The sequence below is a fragment of the Toxorhynchites rutilus genome, chromosome 2 (assembly GCF_029784135.1).
Source record: "Toxorhynchites rutilus septentrionalis strain SRP chromosome 2, ASM2978413v1, whole genome shotgun sequence".
NCBI lineage: Eukaryota > Metazoa > Arthropoda > Insecta > Diptera > Culicidae > Toxorhynchites > Toxorhynchites rutilus.
The window spans coordinates 260660852-260687198 of record NC_073745.1 but is presented as its reverse complement, the minus strand read 5'-3'; the positions used below and the strand labels follow the sequence as shown (position 1 = coordinate 260687198).

The 26347-nt window shown below is 39.9% G+C and overlaps 1 protein-coding gene and 1 pseudogene across 4 annotated transcripts in view; both read left to right on the top strand.

Moving 5' to 3' along the window:
* Positions 1-26347, top strand: part of LOC129764421 (uncharacterized) — a 358190-nt gene that overhangs the window by 182296 nt on the left and 149547 nt on the right. The gene's annotated exons all lie outside the window — the stretch shown is intronic.
* Positions 2913-3102, top strand: LOC129772065 (U4 spliceosomal RNA; annotated as a pseudogene).

The following is a 26347-nucleotide window of genomic DNA, read 5'->3' as shown; positions in this document are numbered from 1 at the left end:
AAAAATTTGGTAGAAGTGGAGTTGAGGGCTATTGTTCGAAGATACACGAATCGTTGTAAAATCAACGTAAACGGAACTCAGCCGAACGCACGTATTTATACGTGGTGGTTCGACTATAAGGTAATGGATCGGATTTACTTTTGTTCACATTTTCACATTAAACCAATGCACAATGGTCCAGGAGATGCATTTAAGTGGAAATTAGCATTTAGAGCTCGACACTTAATCTCTAGACAAACACTCTCTTTGACAAAGTTGTAACATATGATAGAGCGCTCATTTTCATGTTATCAAAAATAGGGTGACCAAAATTGTCGATAAAATAAAAAAATCTAACTCTCATATCTTTATAGATAGAAGTAAACATAGCTCTACAATATTGTAGTCCCAGTTATTTGAGACATCTTTGTAGAACAAAGTTTTTTTCTATCTCTTGAAATAACCGATATAGCGCCTTTTTTCTATGTTACGTTGGGGTCACCATGGCAATGGCATGCAATTGAAGAGAGCATATTTTTTTGGAAGATATATCAATATCTTTGAGTGAAGTTGAGTTTGTTGTTTTTTATTATTTGCCGTGGAATTTAGAATACACTATACAATATAGAATCTAAAGAATCCACTTCCCATGATTCATATCGTTCCGAGAGTTCACAAATGATGGTTTGTCGAGCTACGTCTAATGATTCTGCTGCTCCAAATTGCATTCCTCTTGACTCCTCATCAAGAAGAAGTGTTGCCAATCTCGCATCTTCAAACATTTTCACCTTTCCAAGGTGCTCTTTGTCTCCGATATTAAAATGCACTTCTCCGCTTCTGAAGCGTTGGGCACCTTCCCGACCCGTTCTATCACGCATCGTTTGCTACGAGAAAAGCAAAAATTTGCTATTTTGATGAACTGGCGGGATTATCGGAAACTGACAGATTATGCTAACAGAAATTAACAAAAGCTTAAAATGCCATTCCTTCAAATTCGTTTCCCGAAATAGAGTCAACGATGAAAACATCTCTGGTAAAAAAGTTCGATCATTTCAACTTGAAGATCGTTGTCAACGTAAAAAAAACTTGAAACACTTACAAAACAACTAGGAATGTTATTTTTATCGGGATACTTATTTGCTGTAGTGATAGTATATTTAAGTCAATTTTATTGAAAGGACGTGCGTCACAATCACACACACACACACACATACACAAGGCGGCTTCGGTGGATATAAACATTCAAACGTCGTTTTTTCCCGAGACATACGTTTAGCCGCAGGGCATAGAAATCGAGTTTTCGCATAATCACCAAGCTTTTATCTGTGTTTTTTGAAAAAAATATACTTGAGAATGTTCAATTTACAAGATAAATATTAGATGTACAACGTAAGAAGTTGGTCAGATTAGTGTTTTACGTAGAATTTAAAGGAATGGCGAAAGGTATTCTATTGACGAAAGAGGGGCGGGGAATAATAAAGATATTCAGTGAACAAAAGTTTTCTAATCGCTCAATCGTAACAAAAATTGGTCGATCTGAGAAAGCGGTACGGAATTTCTTTAAATAGTGCCAGAAATATGGGATATAACGACCAACAAATGGGAACACCAAAGTTACTTTGCGTCTTAAAGGTCGAATAAGACACGAAGCAACCAGGAAACGATACATACTCATACTCATACATTAAGGCAGAATCGGTTGTTCCAGTAACGAAGAGGCATATTGCGCACATCTTGAATGAGTCGTCAAACATCATGTGGAAGAAACTTCAAGGGAAGCCGAAACTGACCGCCACCCATAAGCAGAACCATCTCATTTTCGCCAGACAATACATGGAATGGAAACTAGAATGGACAAATGTTGTATTTTCCGGCGAAAAAAAGTTCAAATTTGTGTTTCATTTGTATGGCAGCCCTCCCTTTAGAGAGCGAGGTGGAGTATCTAACCACCGTAAACACATTTGCTGCACCCTAAAACCTCAATATGCCCAATTTGGTTTCATTTGCTTGATTAATTCTCGAGTAATGCAGAAATTTGTGTGTATTTGTATGTATACGAAAAAAAATATTAAAATCACGCTGATTTTTTTTTTGAATTTGTAATTCATTCGTCTCAAAAATATTTTTAAAAATTCGGAACGGAAGTTACAAAAACAAAATCTGTTGTTTTTTTCCAAGTATGATATTTTTCAAACAAAACAAGCTCATTGGCTTTAATTTGATATATCGATCATCTAAATCGGTCCAGTAGTTCAAAAGTTATGAATTATTGAAAAAGGTCATTTTTGGAAAATGGGGGAAAAGTTGATTTTTTGGACCACCATAAAATGGAAATGGCCACCCTGATGAAAATACTTGGTTCATTATGGATGAACGCAATTTTGAAAAATGCAGATCAGCCTTCTTAACACGATTTTACACTTCAGGGCAGCCCTCAGATTATCTTACTTACCAAATCCCGACGACAGCTGTTCCCAAAAGCTGTCAGAAACAGAAAAAATTAATAGTGATTTGGACAAATAGGAAAAACTTTCTTTTTGAAGAAAACGATCATTATTGCCGATGCCATGATGTTGGTTTATAGTTCACTCTGGTTGAATGCAATGCCGTTTTTCTCACAGTCTGCTACACAGATTTTTTGTTTTGTGGCTGTTGTCAACTGTCTGAATGACACGGTCATTTTATAGTCGATAGATTATTTTTTTCTGCATCTCAATTTTGAAAAAAATTGGCGCTTGGTTCGCTTTGGCAGAACCCCGACCAAATAATACCTAATTGAACTACAGTTAGGTTTTATGCATTGGAACTTATGGAAATATGTCTTCTATTAAATGGCTCATAGCTTTCAAAAATATTCGCAATATTTGTCACGATATTACTAATAGTAACTTTCTCCATTTTTTACCCAATTTCACCTCCATAACCCATTTTCTAGCTTTACGCAGTGGTGATATCGTAACCAATGAGGTTTTACCGAGGTGCGATTATTGCTAGTTGAAAAAAAGCCATTTTCACCCCCATCGACGGTACGTTATATTAAAGTTGCCTTGTATATACGAGGGCAGTCCGATAGGTACTAAGCCTACAAAAAAAAACAAAAATTTTGGAAAAGTGGTGATTTATTTCCCAACATAGTCTCCTTTTAGCTCGATACATTTGACCCAGCGATGATTCAACTTCTTTAATCCATCTTAAAATACATTTTCTCGAGGTCTGCAAAGCAGGCGTTCGTGGCGGCGTTGACCTTCTTATTCGACTCAAATTTCTGACCTGCGAGTGACTTTTTTAAACTCACTCAAGTCACAAAGAAACAAAAAAAAGTCGCACGGGGCCAAATCTGAAGAATACGGTGCATGGGGCAGCAGTTCGTAGTGCAATTCGACCAATTTGGCCGTGTCGACGACGGGATTTCCATTTTTTCCATTTTTCAAAAACCCGCGGACATGCCCGCTTCCACACACGGTCGAAACAAAACTATGAGTCCGATTCGGCTGAAATTTTGACAGTACCCATTTACGAGAATGTACTACACGATAAGTAACCTCTAAAATTTCTAAAAAACAAACCACTTCCAACGGCAGTATGATTAGAAAAATATCATATCCAAGAATCATATCTGTATGAAATCGTCAGAATAAACGCTGGGAAATCGATGAGATAATCCCAGAACACCATGCCCCTTCGAAACACGCATCACTTAAAACGTAAGCTAAGCTTGCTATAGCCGAACATTCGAACGCACCACAGATGTTGATGGCAAGCAATGAAAGCTATCTAAATTCCTCTCAAAAGCTAGAGTATTCTAAACCTTATTTCCTCTCATTATCGTTAATCTCTGAGCCCTTATTAAAACATTAACATGATAGCCTCGTTCATTCGCCGCCGAAAAAGGCATGAATATTGAATTACTAGAACTTAGCGTTTCACGTTTTCTCTGAACGCGCGATGGCTGAACGAGGTATGCATCGAGAAGCCACTGGAGCCACTGGAACCACTGGAGCCCCTTGTGGAGAAGACTCAAGTGATGGGGAAGGGAGAGAGTGTGGAGCGTGGCGTGAATGTGTCAAGGGCAATTCAAAATACCGCAAACAGCCTCTTCTAGCAGTTATCGTCCGCCCCGACATAAACCCAACACAGGCCAGCCTCCGTGCGGCACATAGAGGCCTCTCTTGTTCGCCGCTGCTATCTCACGAGATCCCATCCATTTCTGCTGCTAAAAATAAGCGATAAAGGGGAGGCAGCTCACTACGAGCTGTTAGAGAAAATTAAGAATGAATGATAGCATCTCAGTTTACACCCGATCTAAACCGTATGCACGCCTCTGGGTCTGGTTTTCTCCGCCGGAGGGGTCGTGTTGCATTGAGGGCGGGGAGCAGCACGGGGATAAGTGAGTAAATGTGTGTGTGTCGGTCTGTATGTACACAACTGTCTTACTTGAGCAACACTCGGGTGAAGGCTGGTTGGTTGGTATGCTTTTTGCTGCGGTTTCCAGCTAATGGAATGGCTGTAATTGGATATGGAGCTCTAATGGATTGTCAAATACTTGCGCCGAGGAAGGCTCTTCAGTGGCGGAGTAAGGGTCGACGAATTTAAAGCTTCAGTTGAGAGATAGGGGAGGCTTCCCCAGCGAGAAGGAATGTAGGGTTCATTGTTGAGTGTAGTCTCAATCCCGAGTGGGTGGCTCTTCTCGTGTGTGGAATCGTGGGAATTTACTCAATATTATGCAGGATGTGAAAGGATATCTGAACATCCATTCATCTGGAGTAGGATAAAGCAGATTTACAAATGTTATGAAGCACCTCACAAATAACAATGAATGTATTATCGTGTGCATTACAGCGGGGCTCATTGCCTCACTTTATTGCATAACCACCCTCAAAGGCTTACGTTGAATCATATCCACACGCAAATTCATCAATGCGCAAAGCCAAAACCACTTGCCGCCTTCGTACGTGTGCAATTTTCAGCTGACATTGAAAATTTTCATGTAACGAACACACCTTATTGCGATGACTGACACCACCATTGGTGATACGCAACACTATTTTCCTTTTTCAACCAACAATGCTAACACACAAGTTGGCGCCATAACAAATGTGCCGCTAATTACCGTGTCGCGAATGTATGATTGCGCTGTGCGATGGATATCATTTCGTGTGTTCACGGTCTCTGGTCGCGGTTGTAATTCAAGGATTAATGTTCTTCCTCAACGGAACTAATTCGAATGTTTCTGTAAGAGTCATACACTACACAGTTCTTTTAAATTCATTTGGATGATCATCAATTGTTTCCCACGCAAGAAATGCACAATCACAAACTAAAATCAAACCATAACACAGCAACATGAAGGAAGCAGGAAAATCGTGCGACCGTTTCAAGCGAACAGTTTTTGAAAATAAACAGACATACACAATCGTGGAAATTGAAAGTCATCCGACTGTGAGCTTGGTGACGATGAAGCGATGACGCGTGTTATATCCATTACCACCCATCCTACCAGCCGACGGTTGGAATATGGAACAAAGCGACAAAAAAAACCCTTTCCTCTGAATGGCGGATGTGAACCAAATGAGGCAAAAATCTTTAATTTAATTTTTGAATCCCTCCCCAGTGCACACTGTTTACATTCGTTCGTCAACAGATCGTACAATATATCTAGGGGAAAAGGTGGAGGAGCGCGAGAGGAGGTTCATCGGATGCGCGCGCGGGAAGTCTATCCGAAACTCATCACACGGTTTTGTTTTCTTTTCGGAACTGTCAAAGGGCCCCAAGTGACGGTAATTGATGGTGCTAAAAATAAACACCAAGCGCTCTTCGTGCGCTGGCGAGAATTTGTGTTGAATTTTGAGTCGTGTGTTTCCAGCGAATTACTGAATGGAGTGTGGGGCTTGATGTTTTCTTATATACATTTATAGGGAATTACAGGGAAAGGATCTATTTCTACAGGGTTTTCCAACTTTAAATTCCGAAAGTAAATTGAAATAAAACACACTTAGAATTCGAATTTCGATGAAACTTTTATTTCAAATTAAAGTTTGGTTTATGCCATTATGTGTGAAATACAACATCATTCAAATGTCCACCTAGGGCTTCCTCGCACACCTTGATCCGGAACAGGTAATTTTCGATTACTTTTCGGCACATATGGGGCGGTATCTCGGTCACGGGGTAACTTCACGAATGTTGTCTTTCAAATGTTCAAGAGTTTGCGGAGAGTTGGCATAGACACGGTCTTTCGCATAACCCCACAAAAAAAAGTCTAGCGGATTCAAATCGCCAATTGGCATCACCAAAACGCGAAATTATGCGTCCCTCAAATTTCGTTCGCAATATGGCCATGTTCGGTCTTGTTGTGTGGCACGTGGCGTCGTAATGCTGAAACCACATGTCATCCGTATCCATATCTTCAATTTGTGGCCAAAAAAAATCGGTTAACATGCGGCCATAGCGCTCACCATTCACAGTTACCGTCTCGCCGTCCTCATTTTCAAAGAAATACGGCCCGATGACTCCACCAGACCATAATGCGCACCAAACAGTGACTTTTGGCGGATGCAATGGCCTCTCAACAATCACGTGTGGATTTTCTGAGCCCCATATACGGAAATTTTGGGCGTTCACATAGCCACCGAGCTCGAAATGTGCCTCATCGCTGAAGAAAATTTGATGCGAAAATTCAGCATTTTGCTGCTGTTGTTCGTTCACCCAATCGACGTATGCCCGACGCATTCCATGGTCACCACGCTCTAATTTTTGTACCAGTTGGATTTTATATGGATGTAGGTGCAAATCCAAATGCAAAATTCGCCACAATGATGTGTTTGACAAGTCCAATTGCTGGGCACGCCGTGGAATCGAAACATTCGGGTCATCCTCCACACTGGTAGCAACAGCAGCAATATTTTCGGCCGAACGCACATTACGATGATGCAAAGGTTTCACAATATCCGCTACGGATCCAGTTTGTTCGAATTTACGCACTACATTAGCGATTGTGTGCTCTGTAGGCCGTCCATGACGACCAAAATCCGTCCGTAATGCTCGAAAAACATTTGCCGGTTTTTCATCATTTTTATAGTATAATTTAACAAAATTAACACGTTGTGCCATGCTAAAACGATCCATATTGTAAAATGGCAGACATTCAACTAACGATATGACGCTCTGGTTGACAGCTATGTCAAACGGTTGTCAGCGCAGGGCTGTATACTTTCGGAAGCCCGAAATGGAAAACCCTGTATTTTCCTACAGTATAGTACAGGGAAAATTCGATATAACGTACCCTCGTTATAACGTACCCTCGATATAACGTCACTCGATATAGCGTACATTTTACCTCGATATAACGTACACATTTCCAAAGTGTAAATGAAATTTTTTTCTGATAGAACAATGAATTATCTGTATTGTGATGCTAAAACAAGTTTTGTACCTTCAATCAATTCCGAAATACAGCTGGTTTTGTGATTCCGGATTCTAAATGAAACAAGCTTTAATCAACAGTACGAAGGGAAACATCATGAGAAAGGCTGGCTTCGTCTTCTGATTGAAGTTATTCATTAACTTTACTAAAACAGCAACACAATAATGTATTATGGCGAATTCGTTTTTAAAACTGAGTTAGTGCCAAACTGACTCTGTAATAAAAAATCGTTTTCAGTTTCACGAATGCGGTGGTTTGTTGGTGTGCGATGTATAGTCTGATTTGTTTATATTTGCGACGACAAATGTACAGTGTCGACGTCTGGTGGCGATATTAATGCTTGGGAGGTTAATTATTCTCTATCAGATCAGAAGGGCCAAGTGCAGTGTAAAAATATAAATGTTTGAGCGGTTAGGAGCCTTCTGAACCTTGTATGTACGCAGGTCCTCCCGCTGATTGGTCCGCTGGACGAATGAATTTGACAAATTCAGCTTATTGGCGACATCCCGGACCGAACTTCTCGGATCACGTCTAAACTGCTTAACTACGCGCTTGTGATCTTTTTCACTGACGGAGCATCCATTTTTGCCGTTCTTCACCTTCCGGTCGATGGTTAGGTTCTCGAAGTATCGTTTTAGTACTCTGCTGACCGTGGATTGGACGATTCCCAGCATCTTACCGATGTCCCGATGTGAAAACTCCGGATTCTCGAAATGAGTGCACAAGATTAATTCACGACGCTCTTTTTCGTTCGACGACATTTTTCCAAATTTACGAAAAATTGACAGTGAAGCATGGCCAACGTGATCTATACACTCTTATCTGATTATAAGCGAAAGCTGAAGATATAATTCCTAAAAATTAAATTTCTACAGCGTTTTTTCCGTGATGCAATTTGATGTGACACACCCTTTAAATTTTCATTCATAATTTTGATTTTGAAAGCAGGTTTATTCCACCTAAATATCCATCATTATTTTCGCCTCCCAATGAAAGCACACGTAGTTTAATGCCGTCTACTCGAATATACTCTATAAAATCAGAATCCGAATTGGATTACGATTTCAATAATACAAAAGCAAAAGGAGCAGGTTTTCCATTTTCATAGTCTTTATTTTTAGATTTTCCAAAGCAACACTCGGAACTTGACAGTTCAGTATAGTTGTATTGGTGAATCCGAGTTCCAACCCGTGAAACATCTCAGTGCGAAACTAACAGCTTTCGGGGCAAACTAGTGCAACACTTAGTGTGAAACTGAATGAATAAAAAAACGTTTTGACAGCAGTTAGCACGGCACTGGGGTTGAAACTGAACAAAAACAAATTCGATATTATAGACGACGTTTGTGAGTACTTTATTATGCTTCGATATAACGTAAAATTCGATACAACGTACAATTTTGAAAGTGAAATGTACGTTATATCGAAGAAGCACAACAAACTGTAACCGTTTTTGAGAAATTCCCAAACCTATTTTTTTCGCATTTTCACTTTTTTTTATATATACAGCTCGGACTCGATTATACAAACTCAATTATATATTGACTCGATTATATATGATTCAATTATATACAATTTTATACTCAGTTATACACAGTTATAATTTTTTCTTCCAATATGACTTATTTCAAGCGACAATGAAATGTGTCAACGTTAAAGTAAAAATTAATTGGCTATTACGAGTACAGTGAAGTAAAAATCGTGAGTTATGTAAATTATAGTTGAAGATTCACCACGAACTGTTTTAAATGATATTGCAGCGAAATTTAAAAAAGCTAGAAGTTGGGTGTCAAAGAACAAATTATAGAGCTGGTAGAGAGCTTTAACATTGTGGACATTGGAATACGAGAAATCTGGGTTTTCACAAAAAATAGATGCCAGATGTTTTGAAATTGTCGAAAATCAATTTTTCAGTAGGAAAAACGACCATGTGTCGAAAAGTCTTTTTTTTAAACTTTGACGTCTTTGACGTGACACTCGTAAATAAAGTCCAATTGAGTTGAAATTTTGCAAGTGTTAGGAGTTTGAGACAAATGTACCGTCCTGAATCATATGTCGGACACTTTGCTCTAATATCTTGAAATGCATAATGCACTGACTATAGAATTAATATCACAATTGCTTCTTTAGAGTAATCCCTTGGTTTCACTATTATTTCATATGAGAACTACATTTGAATTATAACATAATCGGCAAAAACCGGACAACACTACTCATTATCGTTTGTGTTTGACGTTTCCTTAGTGTGAGAACGTAGAATTTACCCGTTCATAAATATTTAAATTTCTCCCGTGTTTCATCATCTGTGATTGCTTGGTAAGTGTTTCCCAGTTGACTATAAAATATAATCAAGCGTAATGTAATTTTCGTTCAAAAATTTTCAAAATAAAGAGTCCGAAATTTGAATTCAATCTGTCCGAAATTTGATTTTTATTCGCTTCATTTGAAAAGCATTTTATTCGACAATTTTTTTTATGTGTTTTAATCAAATAGGTACCGAAGTAATAAGCTTAAAAGCATATTAAATTAATGTATTAAAAATATCAACCAAATAATACCTGTGCATAAAGCTTAGACCTGTTTTCTGCATCATATGCCTTAAGCGTCCGAAATATGATTCAGTACGGTAATTACACATTTTTTTAGTTTTTTACCATGGAGATGTATTTATAAATCAATTTTATTGTAGACAAGTGAAGAAAAGGCTCCAAGATTGCCTCATAAAAATATTGAATCTAATCAAAATGAATATCGATATGGAGTTCCTTATAATCCGGGAAAGGTTTATTACCCAAATCTAATCAATCTAATTAGTTTATGAGATACAAAAGATACATTCTTCAGAGACGAACCAGCCTACGGCTGAAAGTCTCTTAAATAAAGACAAAAAAAAAAAGATACATTCTTGGAAGTTGATTCAAGTCAAGTATAACATGCTAGTGGGAGACAGCGTTGCCAATTAAAATTTTCAAAAATCAGGAAAAATGAATATAAAAATCTAGGAGAAATCAGGATAGTTCATATTGGCTTGTTCAGGAAGTTCGTGCCGATTTTTGGGCAAACAAAAGCATAACAGTTTTGAATTAAAATTTATGAATAAAATTTTACTTTCCGTTTTGAACATTTGTTCTACGTGATAGAGCAACACGTTTTTGAATGATTTTATATTATAATTAAATTATATTATAATATTATAAGACAAATGATGAAGTAAGACTCCGAGCTACATTTTGAAAAATATAAAGCAATTACATCACTCAAAATATAACGATTTGAAACTGCGCTGATCTTTTTTTTTAATCCCATTTATTTATTTAAGGCTCATTAGCATTTTAGCTGTAACAGAGCCGAATTTTAACCGTGTACATGTCACATGGTTATCATATCTATAATTAGCACTTTACATAGTTGTCATTCGCCAGTATTCCTTCTATACCATTACATATGGTACATTCACACAATAGCCATTTAGGCGTAAGAGTATTCTTTCTGTTCTTCTATTATCCAGTTGGACCACCGGACAGCGGAGACAGTTGATTGATCATTGTTGAGTTATTTATAGAACAGCAGCCCGATGTGTCTTGCAGAGCAGAGCAGTTGTATGGATGAATCGATCTTATTTCGACCGTGGATCGATCTCCATCGCTGATGATTGTTGCGTGGACGTAGCTATTCTGTAACAACACAAAGATGGTCAATGAGGGCCCTGAGTTTTGAACTCACGATCGATCGCTTACTAAGCGAACGCGCAACCAATGTGGCTACGGAGACCCCCTACTGCGCTGATCTGATCGAGTATTTTTTTAACGCCAACTTCAAGCTTCAATAAGTCTCGACTTCTACGATAGCGCGCATCTTTTCGGAATAGATAGATAACAAACGAAAGAAAAGTGGGAACCTGAGAGCTCTCTATGTAGGGCATAATGACAGTTCACATTTTCAACTAGGGAAAATTTAGCATGGATCCCAGTAATTCTATTACGGTTTGTTTTATTCCGATGAACAAAGGAAAAATCAGGACTATTTCAGTAAAATCAGGCAAAATTGAGTATTTGTCTGGATATCAGGGAACGGGACACAAAGTCTGGGAAACCCTGAAAAATCAAGAAGGTTTTCATCTCTGGTGTAGTATTAAAAATTATAATGATACATATAAACGTTCTGTTCGTTTGTGTACGCGTCAAAAACTCGAAAAATACGAAACCGATTAAGTTGGACACAATATACAATCCCTTCAAGGAGTGTTGTTACGGCATAAAAAATGAGAAAATAAGAAGAAAAACTATTTTATATATGACCATAGTGCGTTTCTGAAATTGAGATTCTAATGAAAATCGACTATTCAATAATGAATATGTGTTCTATCCGATTGAGCTCAAACTATGATACAATGTACAAAACAATCAAACAATCATGCAACCACTATGTGCTACAGCAAAGCGTGGCAGGGTACAGCTAGTTTAAAATAAAATTAAATAAAAAATACCTCAGCTTTCCAGAAAAAATATAAAAAAATATAGCGCCCTTTTTCTCTAAACCATGTAAATTAAAAAAATACAATAAATAATTACGAAAACAAAAACGAAAAATTTTCCAATTGTAATATTTTTTTCCAAGAAGACTAGCCCATTGACTTTAATTTGATGTGTCGATCATCTGAATCTGTTCAACAGTTCAAAATTTACGATTTTTCGAATGTAAATATTAAAAAATTGGGTCTAATATTTAACGATAAAGATCAAATTCATCCATTTTTCATGGAAATCTGAGAACCACTATATCGGTTTCCCATGGAATGGTTGTATTTTTAAATAAAACAAATTACTTAATATTCAAACAAAAATTGTTCAATTCAATTCGCTGAATACTGTATACCAATGTATGTATACATCGAAGTTTTAGAATTAATTCCTTAGTAAAATGTTTTGGAGGTTCTGAGAAGAACCATTAATTTGCATGGTTTGGAAGCGATAGGAACGAAGAAAAACAAAAGGAGTTCTTAAAAAAATTATATAAGAAAAGAATATTCATAATTCATGGATTATTACGAATAAAAAATAGATCTAAGGTTGGTTCCTAAAAAAAAGGTTAAAATCATTTTTCTCAAGATCTCATTTCTATAAAATTATCAAAAAAAATATATGAATAGCCCAAACAATTACCAACAATCTAAAGATGGGCATTTCTACAGGGATAAAGTTTTTATAAATTTTTTTCATTTTTTCGTTGAAAAAAAAAATCAACTAATTCTATTAGGTGTACCGGAAAGTTTCTTCGGTTTTACAACAATTGGCGTAACTTGATTATTATTCCAGTGAATCAAATTTCCAGACATTCGTTGGAAAGCTACTTTCATTGTGCGTCTTTTTCAGTATATGTCAAAAAGTTGAAGCGGAAACAACATAGTTTTTTGCCAATTCGAATACAGGTCGGACTCGATTATATACGATTATATACGATTATTTTTTTTCTATTTCAAATATGACTTATTTCAAGAAGAAATGTAACCTTTCAACGTTAAGGTGTAATTTAAGTGGCCATTACATGTTCTTCTTGAATGGCGTTAACGTTCCCTTGTGGAACTTTTGCCGTCTCAACGTATGCATTAACTAGCGTCATTTATTAATACTTGGTCGAGATTTCTTAAGCCAAATAACACGCCTTGAATGTATTCCGAGGGGCAAGCTCTTGAATACGCATGACCACAGTGCAAGTCGAAGGAAATTTCTTTGACGAAAAATCCCCCGGCCAGAACGGGAATCGAACCCGAACACCCGGCATGATAATGTGAGACGCTAACCACTCGGCCACGGGTGCACTGACCATTACATGTACAGTGAGGTAAAAATCGTGATTTTTGAAAATTTTGCTTAAATTTTCACCCGGAATTGTTTATATCGATACTAGCTGACCCGGCAAACTTCGTACCGCTCAAAATTTGTTTTTTGTTATCAGTACCTTCAAACATTCACGTTTTCTTACTAAGCGCAAGTTCATGAGTCCAATCGCAGAACTGTTCATTGAACGAATCGACCCCGTCGAATTTACCTTTTACTATTATTTTATTATTTTATTATACTATTATTTTACATTTGTATGACAGCCCACCCTGAGAGCGGGGAGAGGAGTGTCGAACCACCATAGAAACATTTATTGCATCCTAAAACCTCCACATGCCAAATTTGTTTTCGTTTGCTTGATTAGTTCTCGAGTTATGCAGAAATTTGTGTTCCATTTGTATGGGAGACCCTTTTAGAGGGGGGAGGAGGGGCGAACCACCTTAGAAATGTTTCGGCCCCATAAAACTTCCACATGCCAAATTTAGTTCCGTTTGCTTGATCAGTTCTTGAATTATGCGGAAATGTATGCTTCATTTGTATGGCAGCCCTCCTCCCCCCTCAGAGAGACGGAAGGAGTGTCTATTTGCCATATAATCGTTTTGTGTCCCCTAAAACCTTCGCATACCCAATTTGATTTCATTTACTTGATTGATTCTCGAGTAATGCAGAAATTTGTGTTTCATGTGTATGGCAGACACCCGGCCCCAAAAACCCCTACATATCAATTTTTGTGTCGATCGGTTCAGTAGTTTCCGAGTCCATAAGAATCAGACTGACAGACAAACAAAATTCATATATATATATTAGGCTGTCAAAAAAGTCCTGCGGTATTTCCGCGAGGTGTCGTTGTAAGCGCGTAGTTCTAGTTGTATTCATTGTATCGAGTCATACTATAGCTTGTTGGAAAGGTATTTTTGCGCGCTATAATATATTCCTTGACAGTGTTTTGTTTGGTTAAGTCGTTCGTGAGTTATAGTGTCGCAAATATGGAGCAATATAAAGAGTGTTGGGTTAGATTGCACCAAGTCAAGAAAGAAAACACGATATGGTTGTGGTTGACTTTTTGCTGTAAAGCATTTTATTAGAATTTGGTGGGATTTCATCTCATGTGTCTCACAATTTTGGTGAAGCTATTCCAAAGGAAAGATCCTATCAGGACGACCAGTTAGCTTTAGTTTTTTTTTCCCACTCTAGAATTTATTATATGTATATTATATTATTTCAACTTAAATATTGAATTCAATTTGACTCACGTAATTCAGAATATTTTTAAATTTAAGATTTCACTTTGAATTATTTAGATAATAGAAAACTTTTGATACGATTCTTCTTTTGATCGACAATTTTTATCCTTTTCAATTCTTTTCTGTTTTGTATCTTCAGTTTGACGTTTTGTTTTCTAATTTTGCTTTGGTTTTTGTGGCCTGTCGAAGAGTGCGTTGCGGAATCGAATCTTCACTGGATAGAGCGGCTGTAGTGTTATCGGTATCGGGTTTTTTGCCGTCACATACCCCCGCCCGTAAACCCATGTAATGGTCCTGATCCCCTGTAGACTCTTGATTGGGTTTACTAACTTTCTCGACGTCCAAAATCGCTAGCTTAACCACCGGTCGCCGTAGAACACCAGTCGCAGTTCGTATCATCGCCTGCCGAACTCTCCCATCGCGTCCTGAGAAAACCTGTTCCACACGTCCACGTATCCATTGGTTCCTTCCTGTACCGTTCACGACCAGTACCAAATCTCCCACCCCTATGTTTTTCGTCTCTTCGAACCACTTACATCTTCGAGTTATAACTGGTAGGTATTCCTTCACCCACCTCCGGCAGAACTCGTCAGTGATGTGCTGAGCGAGTTTCCAACTACTCCGCAGGATGGAGCGGTTGCCTGTCTCTACGGGTTCAATTTTAATGCCAGAAGAGCTACCCAGCAAAAAATGATTGGGAGTCAGTGCCACCTGGTCAGCATCTTCCAGTGGAATGTACGTCAGGGGCCTAGAATTTATCATGGCCTCAGCATCGTATAAAACAGTCTCCAGAGTTTCGTCGTCGGGTTTGCGGGGAGCATCTATTATTGTGCCAACTGCTATTTTTACAGAACGGACAAGTCGCTCCCATGCTCCTCCCATATGGGGAGCAGCAGGGGGAATGAATTTCCAGCTGGTTTGGGAACTGGTGAACGTAGACGCTAAAGCTCTGTTTCGAATGTCGACCTGAGATTGTAGCTCTTTATCTGCACCATGAAAACATGTCGCATTATCCGTATAGAATACGGCGGGAGATCCTCGACGTGCAACGAATCGCCTAACTGCCATAATGCAAGACTCTGTTGATAGGGTGTGCACTACCTCTAAGTGTACGGCTCGAATGGTGAGGCAGGTGAAGAGAGCCACCCAACGTTTGGCCTGATTCCTACCAACTCGAACGAACACTGGACCAAAATAATCCAACCCAACAAATGTAAAAGGTCTAACAAATGCGCTTACTCGAGCATCCGGAAGTGATGCCATGGGTGGAGACTTCGGTTTGGTCTTCATAACGTGGCACCAGACGCATCTCGCCATAACCTTCTTCACCAATGTCCGTAGTTTGGAGATTTCGAAACGCTGGCGCATCTCGTTCACAATTGATTCCTTATTACCATGCCGGAAGCGGCGATGATACCAGTCAGTTATTAGGAAGGTTATAGGATGTTTTCTTGGCAGAATAGCTGGATATTTTGCTTCGTATGATATTTTGCTTCGTATGACCCCGCATTCTCAGGACTCCTCGATCATCTAGAAATGGCCAAGCTCGGTATATAGGACTTGATTTAGCGACGACGCAATGTACAACATGGGGTGGCCCTTGGGTCTCCTTCAGCAATTTCGTTTCTTCAAAAAACTCGTCTGACTGCGCAATTTTCCACAGCGCTTCTTCTGCTCCTCTAATTTCCTCTCGGGTCAGTACACCTGATTCAGGAGGTAACTTGAGTTTTTTATGTAGAAGATTGTGGATAAAGCGTAAAACATATCCCATCGTACGAAGTAATCTTGCCCAATGACTGAATCGAGTGATGTCGATGATTGGCTCTCTTTCCCAGTGAGTATGAACCGGTCGTAATTCTTCTTCGGTGATTGACACAGACTTTTGTTTTGGCCACCGTTCTTCAGATAACCGCAGAAAACTGGGTCCTAGGAACCATCGGCTGTCAGATTTGATTTCGGATCCATTCTCCCACTTCGTTGCGGCGTCTGCTGCATTCAGTTTGGAAGGTACCCACTTCCATTCATTCGGTTCACTGGAACTCAGTATTTCACCGATTCGGAAACTTACAAATTTGTTGTAACGACGATGGTCAGATCGAATCCAGGCCAGAACGGTGCTGGAGTCACTCCAGAATACTTTTCGTGAAATGGGGAGTGTGTGCTGACTTTTAATAGACTCCATCAGGCGTGTGCCCAGAACAGCCGCTTTTAATTCCAGGCGGGGTATCGAGAGAGACTTTATGGGGGCTACCTTGGTCTTTGCGCTAATAAGCGCAACGATAATGTTATTCTCCGTTAACAGGCGGAAATATGCTACGCAAGAATATGCCAGCTCACTGGCATCTACGAAGATATGTACTTCCAGCTCGTGCGAATTAATTGGAAACGGAGCCGGGAAATAACACCGAGGAATTCTCAATAACTCCAGTTGCGGAAAAAGATCAGTCCACCACTGCCATCGTTTTTGTAGTTTGTTCGAGATAGGATCGTCCCAACCTGATCCCTCGAGCCACGTATTTTGAATGAGTATTTTCCCATGTATTAGAAAAAAGGCCAGAAGTCCCAAGGGGTCAAACAAACTCATTACCACTTTGAGAACTTCTCGTTTGGTAGGAACGTGATCCTTGGCGAGAATCGGTAAAATATCTTTTCGCATAGAGAATGTGTATGCAAATTCATCGGTCTTGGGAAACCAAATAATTCCAAGGACAGATTGAGAGGATTCGCCTCTTACCAAATCAAGTTCTTTTTCGACACCATTTTCCAATTCGCCTATGCCACGCAAGACTTCTGATTTGTTCGATAGAAAATTCCGTATTTCGAACCCACCCATAGCATGTACCTGCTTGACTTCGTTGACCACTGCTATCGCCTCCTTAATTGACAAGAAACTAGCCAGATAATCGTCCACATAGTGATTCAATGTAATGGCGGCAGCAGCCCGGGGAAATTGTTGAGCAGCTTCCGATGCGTTGAGGTTCTTCACATATTGTGCCGACGCAGGAGAACAGGTTGACCCGAAAGTGGCTACGTCCATGACATATACAGTTGGTGGTTCAATTGGAGTGCTACGCCATAGGAAACGTTGAGATTGCCGATCTGGCTCACGGATTTTTATTTGGTGGAACATCTCCCGGATGTCTCCACACACCGCAACGGGAAATTGACGAAACTGACTTAGGACTTGTGGAAGTGGAGTCAATAGGTCAGGACCTTTCAACAGAAGAGAGTTAAAACAGACTCCTTCGGTTTTGGTAGCAGCGTCCCAGATTAATCTGATTTTGTGTGGTTTCTTTGGGTTAGAAACGACACCCAATGGAAGGTACCACACTCGGTTTTGGTTCGTTAAAGATAGTTCTTCGCTTGTAGCCTTATGAGCGTAGCCTTTCCCTTCATAGTCTGCTATCATGGCGTGGATCCGTTGCTTCAAAGGGGGATCTTTCTCCAACTTCCTCTCAAGTGAGACTAACCGACGATACGCCATTGAATAGCTGTTTGGAACCACAGGATCATCAGTTCTCCACAATAGCCCAGTTTCAAATCCGATCGCAATACGCTTAGTAGTTTCCCTCAAGATCTTTCTGGCTCGCTTGTCATCCTCTGATTCTAGTTTTTCTAATGAAATAGTTCCAGTAGTATTTTCTAGAGTAAAATAATCCCGAAGCTGCTCATTTAGCTCCCTATCAGGGTCGGAAACAGCACCAACATGGAAGTTGAGGATTGATGCTTGTCCATGATGGCTAGGAGAACCGCCGTAGATACTCCATCCCAGTCGGCATTTAGCCGCAATTGGATCATTTCGATTTCCTTGTCGTATTTTCAAAGGAACTCCTAAGGCAAGATTGTCGAGCCCAATAAGCAGTTTCGGTTGTATAAGCTCGTAGTCTTCTAATGGCAGTCCACGCAGGTGAGGAAATCGATGGGAGAGCTCACGATATCTAACTGTTTGTGAAGGTAAACGTAGATGGGTAACCGTTCGCGCGTGCAGTGTTTCTCGACGATTAGTGTTACTTTTTCCGGATATTTCCAGTAATACTCGATGAGATTTTCGTTCTTCCCGTTGTACATTTCCCGTCCATTGCAATGTTAGTGGTTCCGGCGTTCCGACCACTCCTAAATGTTCGGCAATTGATTGTTCCAATAATGTGAGTGATGAACCTTCGTCGATGAAGGCAAAGATCGCCTTGGTTCATCCGTTACTACGCAGGACAACCGGAATCATTCGCAATATGGAATGCGTTGATGTACTCAGAGAAAGGTGACTTGCTGATACATTGCTCGATGTTGTCGTTGTACTATGTAGAAGAGTATGGTGCTTTTGTCTACATCCGTCCATACTACAACCCTGCCAAGACCTGCATGGCCATTTACCGTGGTTATTGAGACATGTTCTGCACAGGTTTTTCTGTTGGACTACCTTCCACCTTTGATCACAATTCAGAGTCACGAATTGATTACAATCAGGTAGCCGGTGACCTTCATGACCACATAAAGGACATGTTTTAACAGGTTTTCGGTTTATTATCGTTGAAGAAGCTTCGTCGACTGGAACAACTTGCTCCGTCGAGTGGGTATGGATAACACCTTTCTCCCTTTTTCTTTTTTCATTCCAGTCTTGCTTTTCGACCCACGGCAAGTCGAAATTGACTGCGCTAGCAGCTTCGATCACTCCAGTCATGAATTGGCCAAATGTCGCGAGTGAAGCGTTTTGATAATTGCCTTTATATATGCCCCAATTAAGTTTCAAATGATCAGGAAGTTTATCGACTAGCTGTTGCATTAAAATTGGGTTGGAAAGGTGATCCTTTTGGTTTGCTCCCGCTAGATGGTCTACAAGATTCTGGACAGTCAATCCGGATTGTACTAATGTCTCCAAACGTCCCGGTTTGGGGGCGGGCGATTGTTGCACTTTTTCCAATAATACCCGTATCAACAGTTCAGGTCGACCGTATAGTGTACGTAGAGTCTGTATAACGTGTGGTACGCTCGTAGGTAAAAGCAAACGACTTCTCACCGATTCCAGGGCATGTCCTTTCAGGCATCGTTGTAGACGGATTAAATTTTCCGCGTTAGAGAATCCACATGCTAGAGTCGATTGTTCAAAACTTGCAATGAACACCGGCCATTCTTCGGGGTTTCCGGTGAAGGTAGGTAAATCTCTCCCCATCGATTGTCGAGATGCCACTTGAAATTGATTCAGTTGTGGACCAAGCATTGATGGACAGTGCTGCTGAGAGAATGCCATCGTGGGCTGTGAAGACATGTGATTTTCCGGTATACAGGCTGGGAAACTGGAAGCAATAGGAACATTGTTCGAATTCCTAATTTCGAATTGAGGGGGATGGATCCATGATGACAATCCCGGACAATTCGTTAAGCCTGGATTTACATGATTCGGGAAAACAGTTCGCGTTGTTGTCTGACACTGAGGTACGTGTGTTTGAGCAGCTGTCGCAACGCCACTTGATATGATCGGTGGTTGTAGCGAATTTACTACGCTAGGTTTATTTTGGGACGGGTCCTGATACATAGGTACAGTATTCATACCTGCACCTTCGGTGTTTATTGAGATTGTGGCTTTAGGCTGCTGAGTTGTGCGAACCTGTTTACTCATCGTAGAAATAATCGCTGGGTCTTCGGAACACCGGTTTATATGCGAAACGGGAATTTCCTCTTCCTTTGTGGTATCGTTGCGCATAGTGTTTTCCATCGATCTTCCAGCGTCGTTGTGGACATTCAACCAAGATGACACCTTCTCTCTAGAGTCGGGTATTGAACTACTCTTACTGCTTCCCGATGATATCTGACGAATTATTTCCCGTCGCATTTCTATAGACTGCCGCCGGATCATATGTTGATTTTTATTGAATTCCATCTCCTCGGAAATTTGTAACTGTTGTAGTCGCATTTCTTCTGCTACGATTTTCTTCTTTTCATCCAGTTGGCGACGTAACACCTCCATTTCCCGCTTCTTCAACTGCTGCTGTTGCTTCAATTCCTGCTCTTTCAATAAGGCTTCTTCCTCGGCGATCTTCATTTCCTCCTGCAGCAATGCTACTCTTTCACTGGATGCTACACTTGATTGTGACTTCGATTGTGCAGCTTTCTTTCCACGCTTAGACCCGCTCTTGGATTTCTGGGACATACGAGCCGATTTATTATCCGACGTAGAAGGTTTCAGAGGCTTAAGCGATTCTGTTACTGTAGTTTTCGCTTTGCACACTTTACAGATATACGCCCGATTTCGCACTGTGTCATCTACACCCGCGCAAGAAAAATGTTCCCATTCGTGGCACCCATCACAGCATACCATTTCTGTATCCGCGTTGTCGGGACGATTACATCCTTTACAGTTGTATTCTGGAGTGTCTAGATGTCTTTCCATCCTTGCTACCCACGTACAAAATTCAAAAAGATTTTGTTGGGTTAGATTGCACCAAGTCAAGAAAGAAAACACGATATGGTTGTGGTTGACTTTTTGCTGTAAAGCATTTTATTAGAATTTGGTGGGATTTCATCTCATGTGACTCACAATTTTGGTGAAGCTATTCCAAAGGAAAGATCCTGGATTCTTAAGGAATAATCTATTATGAGCTGCTTCCCTATGGCCAAATGCTCAATTCGGACCTGTACTGCCAACAACCGGACCGCTTGAAGGTAGCACTCATGAAGAAGAGGCCATCTTTGATAAACAGAGGCCGCATTGTCTTCCATCAGAACTACGCCAGGCCACACACTTCTTTGGTGACGTGCCAGAAGCTCCGGGAGCTCGGATGGAAGGTTCTTTTGCATCCGCCGTATAGTCCGGACCTTGCACCAAGTGACTACCACCTGTTTTTGTCCATGGCGAACGAGCTAGGTAGTCAGAAGTTAGCCACAAAAGAGGCCTGTGAAAATTGGCTATCCGAGTTTTTTGCCAATAAGGTAGCGAGCTTCTATAACAGGGGTATTATGAAGTTGGCATCTCGTTGGGAACAAGTCATCGAACAAAACGGCGCATATTTGACTTAAAACATATGATTGTAACTAATTTTATGAACAAATGAAAATTCAAAAAAAAATACCGCAGGACTTTTTTGACAGCCTAATATATGGATTGCAGCCAAATTCAGAAAGATAGAATTGGGTGTCAAAGAACAAATTGTAGAGCGGTTAAAAAACTTCAATTTAATTGATAGAAACAGTCTAGTTTAATATATATTTTTAGGATGAAATTAATAATAACACATTAAAAATTATTTACTTTTAAGTTTTTCACTTCCAAAATGTTATGAAAATCCACTAATTTAGATGTTCTACTGCTATATAATCGTCTTCCGTAGCGTAATTTTTTATGTAGAGCCAGTTTGAGGCAACAGAGTCCGAAACAAAAAAAGTTCTATGATTCTGTCATTGTTGAAATTCTAACATATGCGTTGAAGGATTTTCTCACAAAATATGATCGTCAATCACCTTCCGAGAGAATCTGGATAATTTTTTTTTTCTGTGAGAACGGTGTTTTCTTAATTTAAAGGGGTTGAATCAAAAATCGAATTCCTCTTGTATATTCAAAAAACTAAAAAAAACATGCAAAAAACGAATGGAAAAAAAAATTTGGATTCGATTATATACAGGATCCGATTGTATACAGTGAAAAAAAAATCAGAAACTGTATATAATCGAGTCCGCGCTGTATGTCGAATTTCGTACCAACGGGAGTGTTTTTGCGGGGATATTACTTCAATATGAAGAAAAAAACTGCGGAGAGCCATCGCATTTTGGTGGAAGTTTATGGTGATCCTGCTCCAACTGAGCGAACGTATCAGACGTGATTTGCACGGTTTAAAAGTGGTAATTTTGACTTGGAAGACGAAGAACGTTCCGGACTGCCAAAAAAGTTTGAAGATAAAGAATTGGAGACTTTACTCGATCAAAATCCGTCACAAACGCAACAAGAACTCGTTTAAAAGCAATGAGAATGATCCGAAAGGTAGGACATTGGATGCCGTATGAATTGAAGCCACGAGACGTCGAACGCCGTTTTTTCACGTGCGAACAACTGCTCCAACGGCATAAAAGAAAGGGTTTTTTGCATCGAATCGTTACTGGTGATAAAAAGTGTGTCCATTACGACAATCCTAAATGTCGGGCAACGTATGGATACCCCGGCCATGCATCAACATCGACAGCCGCGCGGAATATTCACGGACAGAAGGTTATGCTGTCTATTTGGTGGGACCAGCTAGGTGTGGTGTACTATGAGCTGCTAACACCGAATGAAACCATTACGGGGGGCCTCTACCGACGACAATTGATGCGTTTGAGCAGCGCACTGAAGGAAAAATGGCCACATTACGAGCAAAGACACGATAAAGTTATTTTGCAGCACGACAATGCTCGGCCGCATATCGCGAAACCGGCCAAAATATAATTGAAAACGCTGATTACTACCTTTTTCGATCGATGCAACATGGCCTGGTTGATCAGCACTTCTCCAATTTTGATGCAGTCAAAAATTGGATCGATTCGTGGTTAGCCGACAAACCGGCCGATTATTTTCGCAGAGGGATCCGTTAATTGCCAGAAAGATGGGAAAAAGTTGTGACTAGCGATGGGCAATACTTTGAATATTAAATTTGTAACCATTTTTGCAGAACAAAGCAATAATTTTTGAAAAAAAAACAAGAAACTTACCAGTACTCTTAATTTTGTTTAAAGTCAAAATAGTGATATAGTGTATTCGACAAAGTTTTAGATCTTGTTAAAATAACTTTTTATTTTTTATAATTTCAGGAATATATGAGACTTTTTTATGGAGACTCCTGAAAAAATAATGTTTTGCTCGTAACATTTTTGTTTACAATTCCTTGCGTTGGGCATGTGCTTGACATGTATCTAAATATGAAGTATCCTGCAGAACATCTCCATCGCGATAATTTACACACACAAAATGTTACGAGTAGAGCCTGAGTAGTATTTTTTCAAAGGAAACATGAAAAAATTGTTGTTAGGAAAACTATTTCCCAGTAGCAGTGCCTTTCTTTCGATGTACCGAAAACTTGTTCTGTGTTGTATGGGTTATTTATATAATTTATATATTCACTGCAATCTGAAATGGTGCTGCCAATGCATTACAATGGTTAGTCGAAAGAGCATGGAACTCGTCTGTTGATTAAAATTAATGGATAGCGATGCACAATGCATTTAGTGACTTACTTTCTTGAATTCCGAAAATAAAGCATCCATTTGAAAAAAAGCGAGAGTCTATTCATGGTCCCAGTTAAAAATTACAGTGTTCTCAAATATCTGGAATTCGTTATGAGCAATAAAACACACGGATGTGATTAAGTACAACGTTACATTTATTCCATCAAGGCGCAACTATGTGGAACGACATTCAATATTTAACTACATAGTCAAATTTTCTTGATTGGTGGAAACACGGAGAACGAAATATGTATGTGCAATTAGGTACGGACACAGAAGCACAGTACCATGGCCTCGATTTTTATGATTGCTTTTGTTTTTTATGGCATCTTTAAGTGTCGCCATCGTTCGAGTTCGCCTCCCACTCACCAATTGCACCAGCACCAGCGGAGGAGCATATCCGGCCGGCCTTTGTCACAGATTGAAAACCATTCAACAAGGCCCTGTGATTGGAAGAAAAACAGAACCAAGGCGAAAGCGCCAAACTTCGCCCGGTCGAATTCGCTCCCGCGTTTATGTTATTCAATTTTATGACCGTATAAGCTCATAAAAAGTGAATTTCCTCTCCAAATTCCCAACTTATCTATGTGCACTAAATGTTTGTCTCTATGGGGCACGGCTCAGAAAACTGAAGTTTCTCCCAAGTAAACACTTCATATCTCGGCCCGTTAAAGCTGAGACCCTTACTTCGCTAAGTTGCCTCCTCGGTTCGGCTAAGTAAAACCATCGATCGGACACATTTCCATATCGCTCGCTGCTAGCTGCTAGCACAGCCGATAACGATAAGTAGGGAAGGAAGTGAATAAATGTATTTTCCATTTGCTCGATCATACATCATTACGTCTTTCGACTTGATGGGAAAATGTTTTCCCTTTGGCCCGGCAGCTGCAGCTGCAGCCGCGCTTAAGACGTTTTCGGTGCGAGAGCAATTATTGATAATCTTGATGAGCTGTTGAGAACAGAAACGGAGGGAACGAGCGTAATGGACTGGAAATTGATAACGCCCTGAGGGCGTTGGATCTTAAGAAAATCACGCTAGAATGCGTGGTTGATGAATCAGATTATATATTCGTGAAATAGTGAACATTGCGATTATTTTCTAATTCAGCATCGAGCTGCTATTTCTAATTGGTGATTATGATAAATCACAACCGAGACTTATTTGAAGATTCGGTCTTGCAGCACTAACGATTTGAGGAGGTTGGTTTTTCCTGTTGAATAAATCAGCTACATCCGATTAGATTTTTCAATTATCTCGAAACGTCTTAATTAACGCATTACAACGCGCCGCTTCAGTGATCCTTGATTTCGTGGGATATAAATTAGTCTATTTCGGTTGACACAAATTGGTACAAGCGGGATCGAGCAGAAATCCAGAAACGATTCAGACTGCACTTTAAGGCGCAGTCTTGACAGCGGGAAAAGCAAACTCTCCCGGTTTGATATTTACGAATCTCAAATCTCGCGGGGCGTTCACGTGACGCGTTCGTTGCGCGTGAAAGTAAAAGTGAAACCAACTGTGTCTCCAAATGGCGGTCTGATTCCAAAAATACCACACCGCAACTACGGCAAACAGAACTAATTAGCAGCACAAATAACGCAAATGTGCTGACATTAGTGACGCTAATCTTCCATCGGCGCCGTGCTTCGAGCAGAGTTGCCAGTTTGTCTTGTTTGTGTGAAATCGTATACATTTTTTTCGGATCTAATTCCGGTAAATAATCAAACTGCCTTAATATTTTTTGTGCAATGGAATCAAATGTTTCTATTGGATTTAGATACGATTGGTATAACGTTTTCAGCAACAGAGTATACGCAAATAAGTTCATAAAGCTCATGAAAAAAATAATAAAAATGGAAGGCCAAATGTGTTGGTAAGCGCGAAACCCGAGGGAGGAATGACTCGATTTGAGCCGTCTTTGTTTTGTCTTTTCCCGTTGATCAATGTTCTGATGAGATTTTTTTTTCAATTTTCAAAAGCTTTGAGTGAAAACTCGAAAAAAATTCATTCCCATATGTTATTGTCGTTAGTCCAATTGGATTTCGCATTTGCGGAATTAGGGTGATGCCAGAGTGAACGCGACATGCGATGCGATGCGACACTACGCAATTTTCGACAAGCCGCGCGTTGTCGCGCGACCAAGCTCCGTTCATTCAATTTTGGCAAAAAACCAATTTCATATGCCAGAATAAACGCGATGCGATGCGACGCGACAAGCGAATTTCTGCGCGACACAAAATCAACCTCGACATGCACAGCTTTTTCGCGCGATGAATACGCGACAAGTGAATGTCAGTTTTATATTTTGTTTACATCATGGCGGAAGAAGATGTGTCTGTGGATGTGGAAGCACTAATCGGAGCTATATTTCAAAGAAGTGCACTTTGGAATCAGCAAACTCGACACTACAGGAACCGGGTTCTTGTTAGTAAGTGTTGGAAAGAAGTTTCGGATGAATTAGGAATCACTGGTAAGTGAGACAAATGAAATTGTTTGAATATATATTGAAAGGATTTTTCGAATTTCAGAGTATGCTGCTGAAAAAATGGAAAAATTTACGGGATACTTTTGGCCGTAAACTGCGAAAGCTGCCGCAGTCGAGATCTAGGGATCCCGGTGATGACAGTATTTCCACTAACTGACCATACTTCAGTAGTCCCGTTGCAAGAAACCTA